This window comes from Fukomys damarensis, unplaced genomic scaffold (assembly GCF_012274545.1).
Source record: "Fukomys damarensis isolate Sample0158 unplaced genomic scaffold, DMR_v1.0_HiC HiC_scaffold_32, whole genome shotgun sequence".
Lineage (NCBI taxonomy): Eukaryota > Metazoa > Chordata > Mammalia > Rodentia > Bathyergidae > Fukomys > Fukomys damarensis.
The window spans coordinates 11,913,422-11,928,298 of record NW_022900944.1 but is presented as its reverse complement, the minus strand read 5'-3'; the positions used below and the strand labels follow the sequence as shown (position 1 = coordinate 11,928,298).

General features: G+C 43.6%; 1 long non-coding RNA gene across 2 annotated transcripts; it reads right to left on the bottom strand.

Annotated features, from left to right (window-relative positions):
• Nucleotides 1-2,791: 2,791 nt before the first annotated feature.
• On the bottom strand, nucleotides 2,792-14,542 carry LOC104865941. Of its 2 annotated transcripts, none has more exons than XR_781306.1 (3): nucleotides 14,383-14,542; nucleotides 13,810-13,925; nucleotides 2,792-2,883 (listed from the first exon to the last, which is right to left on the bottom strand). It is a non-coding gene; the product is annotated as an uncharacterized LOC104865941 (long non-coding RNA). The 2 variants fall into 2 exon arrangements; XR_781307.1 differs by lacking the exon at nucleotides 2,792-2,883 and adding an exon at nucleotides 6,295-6,972.
• Nucleotides 14,543-14,877: the final 335 nt, after the last annotated feature.

Below are 14,877 nucleotides of genomic sequence, written 5' to 3'. Positions count from 1 at the left end.
ACATTTGCCAAAATTAAATGTAGTTTATACTAAAGAGTGACTCATGTTTACATGGTCATAGTAAAAAAGATACTCTTTTCTAGTTAAATACGTTTTAAAAGGAAAATTTTATATGACCCTATTGAAAAATTCTTGGAAGAGAGGGACAGGTCATACATGTGTATTTGAAAGAAAAACAAAGTCTTTAGTTTCCAAAGTGGAAGTACAACCCAAAAGCCTAAAATTAAAGGACCAAGAGAAAGCTGTATAATCATATTATTTGTTACAAATAAATATGGAGGGAAGTGCCTGAAAGAAGTGTTAAAAGAATTAAAATTGCTAATTCTGGAGAGATGGATTGGAGTGAGTAGGAAAAAATATTATTTTTCTATTATGAACTTTTTGGCATTATGTTAATCATTTTAGTTATGCACCTGTATTACTTTGGCAAACTTAAAATATGTGTAAAGTTAAAAAACAGATAAACAAAAATGATGAGATAGATGTTTCATGACATAAGTTTCTCCTTGCAACAGAACCCCAAGTCTTTACGGACATTTGTTCATCTAGGAGAAATAAAAAAGAAAACAAAGCAAAGTAAAAGCCTCAGTTTTCCAGGTTCCCCTTGCAGCTAACTGTGACCATGTAACTAAATTCTGGCCAAGGAGTTCCAAAGAGCAACCTATCCTTTAAATTTTTGAGATGTGTCCTTAAAGGAATGACCCTGTACTTTGTCCCTTTACCCTTCCTATGGGAGCTCCAGCAACCATGAGGCTTTGGGAATCATACCCACAATGGGCTATGTAACAAGATACTAGGTACTGGGGACTCTATTATATTGCCATAGCCATATAGCTATAGTAGACTACCAGGCTACTTCTGGAGATGAAGAAAATAGGCATTCTCTTTTCAAAAACCAATGTTTTGCGGGGGCAGTTAAATATAGACAAATTTAAATCCAATAGATGCTTTTGAATGTGTCTAAACTCATGGCAAAAATACATCAATAGCTGAGTCTGGAGATCCTAACCTACAGGGCAGAGGATAGGGATGAGAAGGTAGCAAAGCAGGGCCCTTTCATGGAGAGAACGAAAAGCCACATAAGTAGAACCACCCATGCTTTGTAATCTACTAATCCCCGCTCAGAATATATGGTGGAATTCAAGGGAGCAACTAGTTATATATTGAGGATATATTCATTGCACTTGGCTTGGGGTTTATGAGATTTAGTGCTGCCCTGAAGTTGCCTGTGCTCTAATGGGAATCTTCGTTGGGTTCCCACTTAACTCTGCTGGCAGTGGTGGCCACTATTCACAGTGGGGCATGATCCAGCACTTATTAATAATACATCTGCTCAGCGAACCCTTCACAAGCAGCCATGGTCAATTAAAATTCCCATTTTACAGAGCAAAAACTAAGATTTCAAGGGCTAGCGCAAGTCTTTAAGATTATGTGTGTGGAGTTACAGACTGGCTCAAATGCAAGACCCTTGGCAGATGATAAAGTGAGGGATCTGAGGTGCAGTCAAGGAAGAAGAGGTGAACTCCAGTTTGATGGAGAAGTGAGTGAGTGTGCAGGGCCCTAAGGATTCTGAAAGGCACAGTTGAGGACAAGAGGAATTCTAAGTGGTTGGAATGGTGTAATGCAGGCTGGAGACTGGAAAACACCAATTGTGAGTGGATACCTCGAGCTACAGGAAAGAGTGAAGCGAAATCATGAAAACCAAAGCTGGATATGGAGGGTTGGCCGGATCCCCACAGGCAGCCTGGGGTGCAGCTGGAGGTGCTCATTGCATTCATTAGGACATGAATGGCATGAAAGTTGGTTTGCTTGCTTTTATTTTTGCTAAACCCACCAGATGCCTGCAATGCGTTTAGCTGGAAAGAGGCTGCTCCTCTATGGGTATGGCTTTCAGGCTGCCTTCTCGTGGCCTGCTTGCATCCTTCCCATCATGGTATTGACCATCCATGTTGGCTCTGGTAGCAAGATGGGGGTGTTTCCAAATATCTGATTTGGAGATTTCATTTCTCTAAGAAATGTTTCCAGATGGTACAAGGACTCATCAAACTCCTATTATGAGAATATTTCCATGAGTTTGTTACTTTTATGTTTGTCAAAAAGTTTCACTCCTGTGCCTTTTCTTTCTGGCAGGAAAAATCGAGAACTGGAACCAGCTTCCATGAGGGACATTTATGGAAGGAATGTTTGTCCTCCTGGTTGCCATCTTCCGTTTGCATGAAGGCTGGGAGTTGGATAGAAATTTTTTTCAGCTTTAATTGAGTTTATTGGTACATTTTAGGGATACAGTACAGTTACATTCATAGTTGGGATCTTGTACCTCTACATGACAGGTCTTGGTTCTCATTTTTTTTCCTTGTCCCTGCCCTCCCTTCACCCCCTCCTCCCCTCCCCATCTACAACCACTTTATTTCCATCTTTTCATTATCTCACATTTTTTTCTTTTCCCTTTTTACCCTTCCCCTACCCGTCCCATCTTCCCTACACCTTTAGCTCCTTTCTTCCCATTTCTCAATGTCAGTAATCTTATTAGGATCTTCTGTATTATTGCAGATTATTCACACCAGAGAAACTATTTGGTAAAAATTTTTTATTTATTTTATTTTATGTTTATTTTATTTTTTTGGTACCAGGGATTGAACTCGGGTCCTTGCACATGCAAGGCAGGCCACCGAACCGCAGAGCTAAATCCCCGGCCCTGGATAGAAATTTTAACTGTAGTTAAAAAATTAAAAGATGAGCTAGGCATAAAAGGATGAAGCTGACCCAGAGAGAGATCAACAGTGATTCCAGGGAGAGGGAATCTCTGACTTTGTCATCTTCAGACTTGAAGCCTGTGACATTGAGTGCACTCACATCTGCTAAGGGTGCTCTTTTCTTTAATGCCTGCATTAAAAAAATAAAACAAAACAACTCATGAGCCCACCTGCTGAAGGAAGGAGAACCTCCTGCCTAGCAGTCTGAGGATTCCTGAGAACAGGGCCCACCTCATCTCTCTCTCTGAAGTCCTACACCTACCTGGAGCTGCCATCAGTTACCCACCATCCTGTCCCACACCCAGCCCTGCTTTACAGCATCTCTGCCATCCTCCAAAGTGTCGTGACCCTTCTTCTACGAGGTACGAACCCTGCTACAGGTTTTAAAATAATGGGGGCAGAGCTCCTCATGACATTTATATACCCTAGGATTCAAATGAAGAATGAAAATTTTACTTGAATGAAAAAGAATCCTTAAAGGCCTGAAGAGTGAGGACTGTAGTGTCTCTCCCTTCTCTTCTGTCCCAAGTTCCCTTGAACACAGAAAGGGGCTTGTGGCTGTGGACCCCCCCAAATCTAGTCTCTGTCCAGACCTGCTACACACAGCTACCCCTTGGCTGTGCAAGCACCTAACAGTGTGCCCAGTGTGGCTCAGTTCACTCTTGCAAATTAAGTCAGAGCAGACCCAGAAATGGGCTTGGGACATTGGTCAGAAAATTCTAGAATCCAGGGCAGGATATTGACAGGTGGTAGGCAAACTATAGCCAGTGGACAAACCCCATGGGAATTTCCATAAAATTGTTCCAAGGTCAGGCCCCCAAGGTCAAATCCCTGTTTTTGTATGGTCTACCAATCTCAGAGAAGTTTTACATTTTTAAATAATTTTTTTAAACAAAAGAGCAATCTCGTGTGACACACAAAAATGATTGAAATTCAGATTTCAGTATTCACAAAGTTTTAGTGAAATCCAAGTGTAGGCACATCCGTTCATATATCAATATACAACATAGCTGTGTTTTTTGTTTGTTTGTTTTTGTTTTGGGTACAAAAACTCAGGATCAAACTCAGGACTTTGCACATAGCTGTGTTTTTGACAGAGGCCAATTGATTGGCAAAGCCCATCTAGCCCTCCAGGAATGGCCTGGAGAAACAGAGAACAGGTTTCAGGCTCAGGTGGGCACTGTGAAGTCCTCACCTATGAGGAGGGGCCACTGTCAAGGAAGGACCAGAGGCAAGGCCCTAAAACACAGCCCCAACGGCCGTGCCCTCTTAGCAGTGACTAAAGGTATGTGGATGGTGGCAGAATTAAACACAATCATCTTCAAATAGAATGATGCATGTATTTTTTTCTAGGAATTCAGACCACCATTAGCTATACAAAAAATTCCTTTCTGGTTGGGTGCCTCCCGGGGTCCCCAAGCTACATTGTTAAATTTCTCTCCACTTGCTCACCACTCTACCCCTCAAAAGGGCTTTTCCCATCTTCTCCTAGACGTGTTCAAGCCCTTCCTCAGATCACCCCATCAGCAAGGAGTTCCAAGGTTTGTGGTCTTTTATTATGCGGTCTCCAGGGCTTTTTTGCTCATGGCTTTAAAATGTAACCAGAAAAACTGCAGACTGTGGTCAGTGCATGGTGGCTCATATCTATAACCCCAGAAGTTGGGGAGGCTGAGGTTGGAAGATTGGAAATTCAAGGCCAGACTAGGCAATTTAGCTACATCCTGTCTCAAACTAAAACAAAAAAGGTTGAAGATATAGCTTGGTACTCCTTGGGATGAATGCCCAGTGCTGTAAAACAAACAACTGAAAAAGTAAATTGTGGTCAAATACACATAACAAAATTCACCATCATAGTCACTGTTAAATAAATGTACAGTTTGGTGGTCATAAGGACATTTATGCTGTGGTGTAACCATCTCCAACATCCACCTCCAGAGTCCTTTCATCTTCCCAAATTGAAATTCTGTCTCTGTCAGACAACACAGCAATTCCCTCTTCCCGCTTCCCTGCAGCCCCTGGAAATCGCCTCTCTATTTTCTGCTTTTGTAAGTTTGACTAGTCTAGTCATCTCGCATTTGTGGAATTATACAGTATTTATCCTTTTACATCTGTTTTATTTTAGTCAGCATAATGTCATTAAATTTCATGCATGTTGAAAATGAACAAGAATTTCCTTCTTTTCACCAGGTGTACAGGTATGCATCTACAATCCCAGCATTCTGAGAGGCCGAGATTGTAATCTGAGGAAGGACAATTGCAAGTTCAAGCACAGCCCGCGCAATTTGGCAACTTAGCAAGACACTGTCTCAAAATTAAAGATTGGAAAAAAGGAGTCACAGTGCAAAGGTCCTAGGTTCAGTTCCCAGTGCCACAAAACAAAGAAGTGAATATTTTTAAAGAATTTCTTTCTTTTTAAAGGCTGAGTAATATTCCATTGTATTTCTATATGACATTTTGTTCATCTATTCAAGTATTAATGGATACTTGGGTTGCTTCCATGACTTTCCTACTGTAGAATAATGCTTCTACAAACATAGGTGTGTGACTGTGTCTCTTTAGGTCCCTGCTTTCAATTCTTTAATGTCCATACCCAAAAGCAGAATTATTGGATCATAGGTAATTCTGTCTTTAAATTTTGAGGAACTGCCATATTGATTTCCTTAGCAACTACAATATTTAATCTTCCCACCAATGGTAATCGGCCTCATTTTCCAAATATTTAAAGGCTCCCTAAAGTGGTACCCATCTTTAAAAATAAATTCAGTCTTTCTAGAGCAGTAGTTTTTAACCCTGGTTGCACATGAGAATCATCTGGGGAGGCTTTTAAAAAATATGATGGGCTAGGATTGTGGCTCAGAGGTAGAATATGTTTGGCAGGATTTGATCTCCAACATCAAAAACAAGAACAACAAAAATGCAAAAATAAAACAAGTTAAAACCCCAAGGTGCATATCTGTGTGTGGAGGGCATCCCAGGGCAGTGGAATTTGAGGCCCTGGGGGAGGAGTCTGGCACAGTGGTCTTTCCAAGCTCCCAGATCACCCTCCAAAGATGGCAGGGTCAAGAGCCACTGCCCTTGACAACTAGCTTGCCCTGCAGCCAGCTTTTAAAATAACTCATCTTTTGTGTAGCAAGAGGACCTCTCTGAGCACCCAGCTCCAGGAAGCAATCGACTTGTCCCCATACTCATGAGTGGTGTGGGACACAGAGGTGGTGACACAGGGCTTCCTGGAGTGATAGCGGGTGTGTTGGAGACAGAGGCCATCTGGAGTGGAGGGGATGAGGTCTGAGATTGTGTGGGCCACACCCTGCCCGTCAGCACCTACCCGCTTCCAGGGACACCTCTAGGGCCACTGCGTCCCAGGTTCCTCAAACCTCGCTTTCTGGAGGAAGTATCACCTCTCCAGACAGCCCCACAATACGCAGACTAAGCCTTCAGCCCTAACTAAACCCAGCTCTGAATTCTGAATCCTTCCCTCAAGTACCATTAAAATAAGCTCCCGGGTCAGAGTCACACAAGAGACACACGGAAAGGGATTATTTTTACAATTTTCCCTGTGAATCCAAATATCCATTACATTCTGCAGTGGTGATTTCAGAAGTATTGTTCAGCTTGGATATCTTCCTAGAAAGGCCTGAATGCCAAGAGGAATTTTAAGCATTGCTTTGGTGAAATATATTGACACAAGACCACGGTATACACTTTAAATGATCTAGAATGAGGAAGAACAGGCAGATTTTTTCCAAGAGTGGCCTTGTAGGTTTAATTGTAAAGTATAATTACTTCAAGACATCATAATTTGTTTTGTACAATATAAATCAGTAGAACTCCGTGGAATCATGTTTTTAATGTAGACCCCAAATAAAATGTTCTTTTATGACATAGCAGATGTTTCTTAATTCACTAGCGCCATGCATTGGGGTATTAAGATTATTCCTCGGCATTTTATTATGAATAACATACTTGCTCCATCATTAAGTGGGCCATTAAAGACATAAACAAGCTTTTATGCCCTGGTTTTCAACAGCTGCTGGTGGTCTACCAAGTGATAATCCAGCTTTCAGCAAATATTCTTCAGCTCCAAGAAATAAATACATTTAATAGGGCAACCTCGGGTCAGTCCACAGCTTCTCCAATCCTGGCTTGGGGAATTTCTTTAAACAGGAAAATAGCCTGACAGGGTGTCCTTTGGGGAAGATGCTTCAAGAGCTCCTGTTTCCTTAAGAGAGAGAGAGAGAGAGAGAGAGAGAGAGAGAGAGAGAGAGAGAGAGAGAGAAAAAAGAAAATTTTGAAGAAAAAAAAAAGGCAGGTAAATGCAAAAGAAAAATCATAATTATGCTGAAGACAAGGTGCCCGGGCTCCACATTCTCACAAACCCTAACCTGTGCTTTGAAAGAAATCAGCTGAGTCGGTTTTATGCCACAAACAAAGGGAGGTAGAGGACAGTGTAGGTCACAGGCCCACGTCCAGTCACTGGCGTTGAATCTGAGCGGATGTGACCCCTCCGTGACAATGTTCCCAAGGTGTATAGGGAGGAGCTCTGCATCTTATAACTAGGATGGAAGCCAGATAAGCTTTCCCTCTCCTCCACCTTGTACTTCCTAAAGATAACAACTGCAGCCAGCAGTGGAGCAGAGCAGGGGAGAGTGCTGAGATAGGAAATACCCGGGCCTGTGTTATCGTTGGCTCGCTGTTTCCTTGTTTCCTGTGCCAAAGGTAGTGTGAAGGGTGCTAAACTTTACAGTGCTAATGTCCATAACAACATCCTCCTACAAGCAGATGTGAGAAGAAGAAAAAAGGACAGGTGGGGGCGGGGAGGAACCTCATGGAAATTTGCATTAAAAGTCTGTGGTGCCCTCATCCCGGGAGACACTTGGGACACTGAATGAAAGGAGGAGAAGGTGGAATTGATTTTCAAGTCTGGTCAATTCCAAATCTATTACAAGATCTGTCATCGCCAGGAAGCACAGAAAGAGTTACAATATATATAGTAAATCGGCTAACACAGAACCTGCCTTTGACAGTTGGGCTTCCTGGGTACCTGAGTAAATGTTATTACAATATTTGAACTCTAAAGACTGTGGGGAAAAGGATACTTGTGTGAAATATTAAGCATCTTACCCTAAATGGTGAGTGATAAAGCAGAGAAGGTAGGAAAGCTTTTGTCTTTTGTCCATTTTCTATAAATAGGGTTTAGTAATAAATTTTCCCCCTTTTTTTGATTTTCTGATGGGGGTTTATTTTTCTTTTTGTGTCCTATTTCATTTTGTACTTGGATGTACCATTGTTCTGGGCTGGCCAAAACAAAAAAAGGAGAGGGGTGTGGGAGTCAGGAACCACATTGTGAGTGAACTTGGCAAAAGGAGTGAGGAGCTAACTTCCCCACAAGACACAGCGTCTGCGGCTGAAGGGAGTCTGTCCATCGGTTCTGCTCTGGACACAATTAAAATATTCCTGTGCCCTAATGGAATGGTTAATGTACCCAATGTAGTCTTTTCTTTTTTATGCTTACCTGATTGGAAAGCAAGATTTGAGATTACTTTTCCACTCTGTTAATTGCTGCTCTAATAGAATTTTATTGTGTGCCTGATGACATCACTTTGGAAATAGCATTCAATTGGGTGGCCTGTTTTCCTGAGGATGATTATACAAAATAAACATGAAAGCCTTTTTTTTCATAGCCACAGTGTTTCTAACATACACGCGCGCGCTTTTAACCACGTCAGAAAGGAAACAGGGCTGCCAACTTCACAGCATTCTACGTGCTTTTGAATTAATATTAGTCTATTAAAAAGAGCTGTAATCAGAAAAAAAAAATAGGCTGATTCGCACAGCAAACACATTTCACAGTTGTTTTGGACAAATGCCCTCAGTGAATATGTTTAAAGTCATGTACAACAGGACTATGTTATCACAAGTAGCCATGTTTTAATAAACACTTCATCTTTTTGTATTGCTTTCTTTTCATCACAATAATAGAAATATAATACCATATATCACTGTAGAACACATTTCCACATAAATGCTGATAAGCACAAAATATTTTTCATCATTTACATTTTTGCTGTAATAATATATGGCAGGATTAAAGTTGCATCCATCATGTGTCTAACTAACCTCGCTGTAATGAATTTTTAAATGTAATGGTTTCTGTCGCAAAGTAAAATCGTACATAATGTCTAGTGACATGGTGTGCTGGTGGATGGGTGGATTTTAAAATGTAAATGCTACTTCTTTTCTAATTAGATTTATAAACTTCACCACTACCACTTGCCTCCTCCTCCATGCCTGATTATTTAAAGCAAGAAATACTAGAAGCATGAAATTGTGAGGTACATACTGCCTAACAGCTCGCTCCTTGAGTTATTTGGAATCACCTGCTTGTGGGAAGTCTGTGAATTCTGTGTGCGCGCGTGTGTTTTTCAGAACAGCCAGATACCCAATAGAAACAAAAGCTTACGAAAATCGTGGCAAGAGAAGCTTTCTAGGGTGTCTGGAGGGGTTTCACTACCCCGGGCACACTCTATTTAGGGTGGGGGGCATGAGGGCTGTGGGTTGGGGGGATCTGGGTCAAGGACAAATGAATCCCTCTCTCTCTCTCTCCCTCCCTCCCTCTCTCTGCTTGAAATAACAAATAAGCCGACTTACCAGAGAAGAATCATTAAAAATAATTTGCACAAGCTTTCAGTTGTGTGAGCTCTTTTTTGATACAATATTTCCTTCCATGATTATCACTGCGGACATGTTCCAGCCATATGGAAGTGAGCAGGGCTGGGAGCTTTCCACAATACCTGAGTGGTTAATTAAGAGCCGTTGCCCGGCCACAAGAAGCAGGTTTGAAATCCCTCTTCAGTCTCCGACAATGAGTAGCTTTTTTAGCAGCAGAAGTCACCAGGGACAGCCAGAAGCGAGGGTAATTATTTGAGATAACATACAGCTGAAGAGAGTGTGTATGAGTGTGGAGAGGGGCGGGGGGGAACCGGGGGGAACGATGTGCAGTTGAAAGAAGGGCAACAGTAGAGAAAAGTCTATAATAAAAAGGTCAACATCTCCTATTTTTCTGTACAGTGTCGACAGTCTGTAATGCCTTTTTAGCATGAATGACAACGGATTCTGTCTTTTTTTTTTAAAGGGGGGAATATCTTATTTTGTATTCAAACTTTGCAATTGTGAGTTCAGGCCTGCCAGCACCATCTGAATAAGCTATTCTCACTTTATCAGGGTTTGCTGAACTGACTTTGATTGCATTGTGGCAAAATAGCAGTAATTTTTCCATTAACCCATACAAACCCTCCGTGAGCAGGAGAACAAAGAAATATCAGAGGGATGGAAGCCATGAGTGCCGGCAGGGAATCCAGGAGTCTCCTCAATGACTCCAAATGCAACTGCACACACCCACATCTTAGGCTGGCTAGGGCACACCATGGATGCCGTTTTAGGGTCTCTTTGTGGTCCCATGGGGTTTGAGTCTCGGTGGGTGCCTTTCTTGCCAAATTCTATTGTCTTCTCCACTTTAGCTGGGTAAGGAAGGCTTAGGGCAGAGGAGGGCTGGGTTTTCCTCTCTGCAGAGGGGAGATAGTTTCATTCTGTAACTTTCTTATGCTAGGGTGGCCTCAGCCTTCACCCAGGAATGAATGTAAGAGCGCTCAAATCCCTTTCAGAGCCCAGACCTGTTTGCACAGAGCAGCCTGCCTTTCCTCCAGCAAAGAGGCCAGAAGGCAAGGGGTGGCATGAGTACACTCCTTTGGCATCTGGAAGTGGGCGAAGGACCCCCCCAAGCCCTCCGACATGACACTTGGTCATTTCATCATCATCTGAATGGGTTTAGTGGAGCAGATGCCACTGTAAGATTTCTAGTTTTGAGATAGGGGTGTGTTGGGCCAGGATATAGCTCAGTGGTTCCACAGCCTGCCTTGGAAGCAGGAAGACTGGAGTTAAGTCCCTGGTACAAAAAAAAAAAAAAAAAGGAGCGGGGTGTGAATCTGTTGTTTTATGTAAATGGAGCCACATTCATCTGTTGTTTTATTGATGGGAGGAAATGCAGGGCAGGCAGGGTCTGGCTCTGCCCTCTCCATAGGCAGAATGTGCATTTGGAAGCATCAGGCAAGGCTGAGATGCTACTGGTGAATTCCTATAGAAAGTCCCAAAGTCAAGGCACCCACGGTTAAGGTGATCAACATCAAAGCTTGCCTTCTCCTTCCTCTTCTTTTTCTTAAAATTTAAAAGATCCAGAAAGTTCAGCTCATCTCCACTATGGGGGTGGGCAAAGAGCTGAGGTCTACAACAGTAATGGTCTCCCAGCCCCACAAATAACCCCATTTATACTGTGGTGTCCCCCATCATCACCCACATCTCAGCTTTGTTTAGGAGCTGCCCTGTATGTTAATTACCTCCTTTGCATCCACAGCATGGTACTGTCAAACCGTACACCAGTCTTTAGAAAATAAAAGCAGGGCTGGTGAGTCTGCGGTACCCAGTTCCTGTTGTACCCAGTCCTTGACAATTCCTGAGCTGTCAGATGCAAGGCAGCGGCGCTTGGAATAAAGGTGGGCAGATGTGTGGTAATGAGACAGAAGTGTGCAGATGCTAATAGGTCTTCTCATCAGCACAGCCCTGCCTCGGTGAGACGGAGCCAGGTAGCAGCTGCGGACTGTCAGGAAGCCTGGATGCCACTTCCTCTTGATTCTCATTTAAGATCTGCTTGCATGCTGCTGTCTGTCAGCAAACTTCTCCCTCTCAGGAGCTCCAACCCCTGGGTGATCAGTCACATTTTGACATAACTAGATGTCAAAAGAAGTTTAAGTCGTATGACGCACTGTGATGCAGTCAGCGCCAGTCCCCGGCCTCCGCGGTGGCTTCCTAATGATCTGCCTGGAAACTCTGGCGCCTTTTCCTGCGTTTTGTTTTCTTATTAAAATACTGGCTAAGTCTTTGTCAATATCCGTGTCGGCAACTGTGAGCTCGAGACAATATTATCCCGAGCATAATTTAATTGTAAATGTGGAACTGAGACCCAAGCTGGGTGGGATAGAGGGAGGTTTGTGTTGAGCAAACAGGCCCTTCCTCCAAATGGCCCATTTTAGCATCATTAATTAAAATGAGGTTGTTTAGGGATTTATGTCAGTCCTAGTTGGAAGGCTCGTGATCGGAAGGGGAAACCTGGGGCCACGTGAGAGGTGTCACCATGGGCTGGTCCTGAACCAGAAGTGTGGGAGGGAAGCTGAGGATAATAGATTGGGTCTTTGAGAAAGTTGTTCCAACCTACAAAAGTCACAAAATAGAAGTAACCAGAGAATTGTCATCTTGCATACCAGCAAGACCTGAAAACAGGAGCCTGAACTTTATCAGGTCGTTGTGGGCCACCTTGGCATGGTGTGTGCTGGGGATGTGCTGGAGAGGCGTTTCCCAGGGTCTGGGGGCAGAGAGGAGTATGCCATACGCACCCTTGAGGTTGCCATGAGGCCTACCGGCACAGCGCTCGGCCTTCTTTGTGACTCATGCATTTCTTGGAGCATTTAATTGGGTCAGGTCAGTTTGTTCTCTAAATATTTTCATCTTCTACCACCTCTGTTTACATTTCCATTGGGAAAATAAATACTGCATGTCGCTTCTGCCCGCTGTATTTTCTTAGAGATTTTAATCCTGATTCCTCATGAAAGGTTACACACACACACACACGCACACACACACACACACACACACACACCCTCCTATCCTGGTGTGAGGGCACCACAGTTCATAAAATGCTTTTCTTCTCATCAGAGGCCACAGGGATGTGCTATGGAAAACTCACACCACATTGACATAATGAAGCATTTGGAGAGTTTGACAGTTCTCAATCAGAACGCAGCGAGACTCATCCAGAGTCTAAGCAAATACCTTTCCCTTGTTTCATCTCTCCAAACCCCCATCCCCTCACCCGTGGCCTCCCCCAGCACAACTCTTCCTTAAACAAATCACACAGACTGGCTCCTGCGCCCTCATAAGCTCTCACATGAAACAGCCTTCTCCCCAACATGCTGATATTTAGTAGCCTGAAGCTCATTAGTACTTCGCTGCTTTACCCTGGAGTTTTAAATTTTTAAGCAGCTAGGATTCATCTAAGAGGTCTTAACCTTATAATTTGTAATAACTTAGAGATTGAGTATCTAAAGTGTGGTTTATCAAAAAAATGCTCTTTTCCTGCACCAGCCATTCATGGATTTCCCTTACAACCAGAGCCTGTGCTATCAAATCAGCAGACGGAAAATGCTCATTTATTTCTCCGTAGTAAAACACAAGCAATTATGAGACATTTCTTAACATGATTGATCTTGCTTTAAAGGAAAGCCCAGGCTGTCAGAGCTGCCTGTAGGTGCCGCAGGGGTGAAAAGAGACGAGAAGGAGGAGGGCCAGCAAGTTCAAGGTGTACTGGTTCGGTATTAGACCAGTGCCATGATAATTGCAAACTTGGACCTTAGCCTTCCACAGGAACAGGGGGCAGTACCTGCTGATTTCTGTGTAGGGCCATGCATGAAGCAAGGCAGCATTGTGGAAAGCATGTCACAGTTTGAATTTGAGCATCGGAGCTGTTTAATTCTAATCCAGTTGCTTAACCTCCCTGGACACCAGACTTTTTTTCTCTGATAATAGTCACAGAACCAGCATCGTTAGTTTGATGTGAACAGGAAAGGACAAATCATAAAAAATTACCCAGCATAATGCTGGTGTTATTATAGCGAATACTAGAAACACCAAGCTCCAGACACAAGGGGTAGAATACATGCACGGTTATGACCCAACCTTAGCCCCTAGGAACTTCCAGCCACTAGGAGGGGAGAAGAAGCCTCGCACAAATCGGGCTAATTATAATGTGCAGGGAGCCAACCAGGGAAGGTGTATTTCCTTTTATTTCTGCTGCTTAGAACAGGGCAGGGCTCCTGTTACGCCGACTAAACTTTGTCTAAAAATTATCTACGGACCACCTAATGTGTGTCGAAGCCACACATGTCAGATGTGTCAGCCTCTCCCCGTAATGACTCTGACATCAACAGTAAGGAAGAAATATTACAATTACCGAGGGTGCTGAAGCCCAGCATGCATTTTCATGAGAGGCCTTGGTGAATGGCAGCGCGAACTCTAGCAGTCAGCTTCCCCTGCCAGCCAAGCTGGCCGAAGAAAGCGCTCGTCCCCCTAAAGACAATTAAATGAGCTAAATGAATTAAAAGGGCCCTTCCCTGCTAGAGTACAGTCAGAGGTTAGAAACAGTAGTATGTGGATTTATGGAAGCGCCGTGGCTGCCAAGTCTCAGGAATTGTGGGCCACGGGGGAGTCATCTCAGTGGGAACCTAAACAGCTTATGAAATTGGAGGTGATATGCATAATTTTACATTTCTGGGAGGCAGTTTTCATGCCTCTGTTTATTTTGGCTTCTTGGGTCAGGAGAAATATATTCCCACCCCAAATTAGATTGAGAGAGAGAGAGAAAGAGAAAGAGAGCACACGAGAGAAACTGCATCTTTGTACTTATTAGAACAATGGGCAAACCGAACCAGGATTTTCCGATTTGGAGACAGTGGAGATGGGCCAACAGACAGTAAAGTGGAGGAGGAGGAGGTAGGAGTGTCCGAAGCCCCCTGCTACTACTTACCAGCTAGGGATTTCTTAGCCTCTCCATGCCTCGGTTTCCCCATCAGTAAAATGGGGCTTGCTGTCTCTGCCTTGCTGAGCGGGTATGGTAAGTAAGGCGCTGGCACACACATATGTTCAGCCAGCATCTGATATAGTCTGGGCCACCCCTGCCAACCCTGGCTGCTGTGACACTGTTGTCATCCTTTCCCGGGAAAGTAGGAAGTAGAATCAGGAAGGTATTGCGTGGGGGACAAAGGTCACAGGACCTGTCCCCAAACATCAGATACTGACAACACACAGAGGCCACAGAAGGATGTTTGTTAAATATCCCAAGCATATCAGTCCCCTGCACATCCAGCTCTGGTCTCCCTGGCTCCTGCTTCATCCCATCAATTTCAAAAGAAATCCAAGCACCCTCCATTATTTCCCGCCGGCCCCCTGCCACCCCCCCGCCACGTCCCCAAAGTCCTCGGGTGTTTGTACTCTCTCGCCCATTACATGCGCAAGCCCCATC